This window comes from Chrysochloris asiatica, unplaced genomic scaffold (assembly GCF_000296735.1).
Source record: "Chrysochloris asiatica unplaced genomic scaffold, ChrAsi1.0 scaffold00036, whole genome shotgun sequence".
NCBI classification, from domain to species: Eukaryota; Metazoa; Chordata; class Mammalia; order Afrosoricida; family Chrysochloridae; genus Chrysochloris; species Chrysochloris asiatica.
The window spans coordinates 17912598-17918640 of record NW_006408554.1 but is presented as its reverse complement, the minus strand read 5'-3'; the positions used below and the strand labels follow the sequence as shown (position 1 = coordinate 17918640).

General features: G+C 39.0%; 1 pseudogene; it reads right to left on the bottom strand.

The window, feature by feature from the left end:
* Positions 1-206: 206 nt before the first annotated feature.
* On the bottom strand, positions 207-765 carry LOC102839179 (annotated as a pseudogene).
* Positions 766-6043: the final 5278 nt, after the last annotated feature.

Below are 6043 nucleotides of genomic sequence, written 5' to 3'. Positions count from 1 at the left end.
GGGACCCTACATTTCATTTTGCCATGACTCCAATCTCTGTAAATTCCTGGTTACAGGTTTCAGCTGGTTTCTCCTGTATTTTTTCCCCCAATAGTAAAAGCATTTATTATCAAGCAAATTGGGGGACTTTTTAAAGTTTAAATAAAGTGTGCTTTTAATACTGTGTATCTGGCTGGGGGGCGGGGGGTCAGGGGCGGGGAAGGACACTACATCTCCACACAATTACAAGAATTACAACCAAAGACCTGGCATTTGTACACCTCAGACATTTTTATTTCACTCCTGTTTGCCATGAATTGCTAGGGAATAGGTTCTACCAGCTTAGACTCCTTTCCATTGGTTTTCACGAAGTGCACCTGTCTGGTGAGAGCAGGCTGGTGCTTTAGCTGAATCCAGGTCTATTTCTCTTTGACTTCCTTCTTTTTCTGATCCTTTTCCTTCACTCCCTTTAGGAAGCTGTCTTGGCTCTTAGAGTGCTTTATATGCTCAATGTGCACAATAATTCTTTTGGCAAGAATCTTGCTCTTGAAGCTTGTTGGCAACAATGCTGAAGGCATGCTGGGTCACATTGTAGATGCTTCTGGTTTTGCCATGGTAACATTTGTGGAGCATGCCTTTTTGAACTGTGCCCATTCCCTTGATGTCAACAGTATCACCTTTCTTGTAGATTCGTATGTATGTGGTCAAAGGAATGACCCCGTGTTTTTTGAAAGGTCTGGAGGACATAGAGCGGATACCCTTCCCCTTTCCCTTTGTGTTCGTCATCTTGGTGGATTACTGCAAGATGGCGACTCCAGCCAAAAGGAATAAAAGCTCTCCTATATTTTTTAAACTAGCTGTCTCTCTCCTTGTTCACAGCGAATAAATATTCTTTACTCTGCAAATTCATGCTCCTTCTGCATCCAACTTCACCTCAGAAAATGATGATCTCTTACTTTACAGAAAAAAATACAAGTTATCAAATGAAAATACCCTCAGAATCCTTATGTCTCGTTTGTTTCTCCCATCTCTTGTTACATGAGAGGATATGTGCTTCTTCCTGTGTAATGTTTACTCCTCTGCCTGCAGCCTGGATTTCATCCCTGCCAAGCTTCCAGGACTGAGCTTCATTATCCTCCTGCATTTCAGAGGTAGTACAAAGTAGAGAGAGGAGCACATGGCCCAGGACTAGAGCCTATGTGTATGACCTTGGGCAAGTCTCTTAACTTCCTCATGCTCCAGTTTTCCTGAGAAGTAAGATAAAGTGATATAGATTTCAGTATGTAATTAAAAACATTAATTGAATATTAGTAAAGTGATTTTAAAAGGATTGAAGTATAGTGTTGTCAGTTACCATTGACTTAGCTCCAAGTCATGGTGACTTTATTTTTATACAGAACAGAACTTTGTCTGGTCCTGTCTCATTTCTATGACCATTGTTGCGACCACTGTGTCAGTCCACCTTATTGGAGGTTTCCCTTGGCTTTGTTGGCTCTCCACTTTACCAATCATCATGTCTTTTTCTATTGACTGGTCTTTCTGATGACATGTCCAAAGTAAGAGATTCAGTCTGCATATCCTAACTTCTAATGAACATTCTGAATGTTTTTTCTATGACTTAATATACAATATTTTTTGCCAAACTACAGTTTGAATGCATTGATTCCTTTGTTTTCTTTTTTCATTACCCAACTTTTGCATGCATATGAAGCAATTTAAAAGAACTGAAAAGACTTGGGTCAGGCATACCTGAGTCATCAAAGTAACATCTTTATTTTTTAAAAACTTTAAAGAAATTTTTTGGAGTAAAATTTTCCACGGCAATACATCATTTGATTTCTTAACTGGTGCTCCCAGAGTACATATTGAGTGTGATATAAATGTTTGTTTAATAAATTTCAAGAAGAAAAAAAACACCTGTTTTTAATCCTCAAATGTTTCTCTCCTTGCCTTATTTTAAGCATACGTAGTTCTTTCTGTTTGAAAAACTATTCTTTGTCCCTCAAACTCCTTTGAGCTATTGTTGCATTCCCCCAGCTGCATACCTTTTCAAGAGGTAGCATTTGATCAAGAGCCAATGATACTGAAGGAAGAAGTCCAAGGAGCACTGAAGGAATTGGCAAAGAACAAGGTTCCAGGAATTGATGGAATAAAAATGGAAAACTTTCAAGAAAGTGAGGCAGCACTGGAGGCACGCACCAGTCTATGCCAAGACATTTGGAAGACAACTATCTGGCAAACTGATTGGAAGAGATCCATATTTGTGCCCATTCCAAAGAGAGGTGACCCAATGGAATGTGGAAACCATTGGACGATATCTTTGATATCCCATGCGAGTAAGTTTTACTAAAGGTAATACAGAAATGGCTGCAAGCATACATTGACAGAGAACTTCCAGAAGTTCAAGCTGGATTTACAAGAACACATGGAATGAGGGATATCATTGCAGATGTCCAATGGATATTGGCTGAAAGTAGAGAATACCAGAAATATATTTAGTTGTGTTTTATTGACTATGCAAAGGCTTTCAATTGTGTGGATCATGACAAGCTTTGGACAACATTGCAAAGTATGAGTATTCTGGAATACTTAAGTGTGCTCATGAGGAACCTGTACCTGGACCAAGAGGCAGTTGTTCAAACAGAACATGGGAACACTGAATGGTTTCAAATTAAGAAAGGTGTGTGACAGGGTTGTATTCTTTCACCATACTTATTTAGCCTATATGTTGAGCAAATAATCTGAGAAGCTGGGTTCTATGAAGAAAAACGTGGCATAAGGATTGGAGGAAGACTCATTAACAATCTGTGATATGCAAATGATACAACCTTGCTTGCCGAAAGTGAAGAGGACTTAAAATATTTACTGGTGAAGATTACAGAGCACAACCTTCAATATGGATTACATCTCAATGTAATGAAATAAAAAATCCTCACCAATGGACCAGTAAACAACATTCTTATCAATGGAGAAATGATTGAAGTTGTCAAAGACTTCATTCTTCTTGGATCAACTATCAACACTCATGGAAGCAACTGTCAAAAAATAAAATGACATACTGAATTAAGCAAGTCTGTTGCACAAGACATTTTTAAAGTGTTGAAGAGCAAAGATGTCAGCTTGAAGAGTAAGGTGCACCTGACCCAAGCCATGGTATTTTCAATAACCTCATATGCATGCGAAAGCTGGACAGTGAATAAGGAAGACCATAGAAGAGTTGATGCTTTTGAGTTATGGTGTTGGAGGAGAATATTGAAAGTGCCATGGGCTGCCAAAAGAACAAACAGATCAGTATTGGAAGAAGTGCAGCCAGAGTGTTCCTTGGATGTTAGTATGGCCAAACTTTGTCTCTCATATTTCGGACCTATTGTTAGGAGGGACCAGTCACCGGAGAAGGATGTTATGTTTGGAAAGGTGGAGAGTCAGAGAAAAAGAGGAAGACTCCCAGTTAGATGGATTGGCAAAATGGCAGTATCAGTAGGCTCAAGTGTGACAACAGTTGTGAGGTTGGCCCAGGACCAGGCAGTGTCTCGTTCTGTTGCACATAAGGTCACTATTAGTTGGGACCAACTCTATGGCACCTAAAAACAACAATAGTGAAGAATATTAAAAGTACTATAGATTGTCTGAAAAACAAACAAATTTGTCTTGGAAGTAGTATAGCCAGAATACTCCTTAGAAGCCAAGATAGCAAGATTTCATTTTTCATGCTTTCAGACACATAATCAGGAAGAACCAATCCCTAAGCATTATCCTTAGTAAAGTGGAAAGTCAGTGAAAAAGAAGAAGAGCCCCAACCAGATGCATTGTCACAATGGCAGCAGCTATGGGGCAAGTGTAGAACGATTGCAAGTATGGTGCAGAACCGAGCAGTGGTCCATTCTGCTACATACAAGATCACTATGAGTCAGAACTCATTCAACTGCACCTAATAGCAGCAACTGACACTCAATTTCTGTGAAATTATCTGCATACATGTTTTTCACTTCCTCCATGTCTACTCCTCAATTCATAACAATTTGGCTTTTCTGAACAGAGATCTATGGCAGTACCAGAATTACTACTCTATGTCAGTAGTGTTTTTTTTTTGTTTTTGTTTTTTTTTTGTCTTTTCCCCATTTGAGTGCATATCATCACTACCCTGCTAAACCCTTGACGCAGGAACTCCATTATTAGTTTTTTCCTAGTGAATAGCCCAAAGATAGACATAAAAGATCCGAGCAAGGATTTGAAGACATAAAGGGGAAAGAACGCTCTAGATGGAGGGAAAGAGTTCAGGCAATGATGGTGAGTCATGAACCACCATCATGACTTGTGTGTTTAAATATTGTCGTGCTTTCTAGAAGTATAAGGTCATAGTGGGGAATGACTAGAGGAGAGATAATGACATGCAAAGGTGTTATGTACTAGTTTAGAAGCTTGTATTTATCTTTTGGTGACAACCCTGGATTTTTTTTTTTTTTTTTAAGAGGAATAACAGAAAATGTTTAGAAAGCATAGAGTTTCTGCTTATGATGATGAAAAAGTTGGCAATGGTTATTGGGGGTGATTGCATCACACAATATGTGGTAATTTGACACTGTCGAATGCTTAGTTACATTATGATAATTTCACGTATTTTAAATTTTATCTACACAGACCTCAATTCAGATCACTCACATTTCTAGGATCTCTTGAGTCTAGGGTACAGACATATGATCTAGATTTCACCATTCAGATGCACCTGTGCTAGACCTGGGATTGGAATTGAGCAACACAAGAAAGTGGTTCACTGTGGGAAATTGATCTTGTGACAATAGAGGGATAGAGGTCTCTAGTGCTCTGGAAGCAACAGCAGCAGAGTTTCTGACCCTCAGACTTGATAATTACAGGTACAGGTGGTGGTGACACTGGAGTTTTTTGTGGGAGCAGCCTTTATGACATAGGTAGGCATTGTCCTGAATACACAGTGCTTCAGAGTTGGCTTTCTGGTTAGTCTAGAGATTCAGTGATGATCTGCTATATGTGGATTCTGTCGTTTGCCACTAGGAACACTGACAAATGCAAGGGGTACCAAGGAATATATTGACATAATTTCATCAAGAGTTGATTAGGGTTTGTACTGGTGTCAGGGAGCATAGAGCTGGGTACACATTTGAAAGATGTTAGGGTGTCATTTATTAGAGACAAAGGAAAATGTTAAGAGAATGAGTAAAGATAAAGCAAATGGTAAGAAGGAAAGGAAGTTGAAAGACTTTCTGCTACGTAGCCTAATGTTTGCACAAAATCAAGAGAATTTGTTTGCTGAGAGATGCTGTCATTGAAATGGGTTTGCACTAAAGGACTATCAAAAATATTAAACCACAATAATTAGCAACCTGGGAGTAGGGATGGAGGAAATAAATGAATTGTTGGTCCTGAATATTGGGGAGACACATCCAAAAAGGGACTGGTGGAATAATGGAATGAGAAAAGGTTGAGTGGCCTGAGTAGGTTCCTTCTGTCAGTCATGTTCACATCTGTATCCTCAGACACTCAACAACTATTGGATGAAAGAATTCATGAGTCAAGTTTATGAAGATAGGAAAGGTAAACAGCCAGAAAGCTAGAGAAGTACAGAATTTAAGATCTTACATGAAACGCTAGACCTTTGCTTTCTCTCATTTGCATACTAAATGTAGAACTGCAGATGGCTTCATGTTATTACAGCTGCTGAATCAACTTACATTGGCTGCAGAATTCTATTGCTCTTGCCACAGAAAATGACCTTGATGTATTAAAAAAAAATTTTTTTTGGACTTGCTTCAGGTGACAGTGGTAAAAGTAGGGTGAATTCAAATGATGGGTTAATATCTTAAGGTTTTAAGTATTTTAAGGTTTGCCAGATGATTTTAAGGGCAGCTAGAAATACTTCTTTGAAATCTGAATTTAGATTTAAAGCTCTATGTTGTTGTTGTTGTTGCTGTGTGCCGTGGAGTTGGTTCCGACTCATAGCGACCCTGTACAGGGTTTCTGAGGCTGTAAATCTTTATGGGAGCAGAAAGCCTCATCTTTCTCCCGCAGAACGGCTGGTAGTTTTGAACTG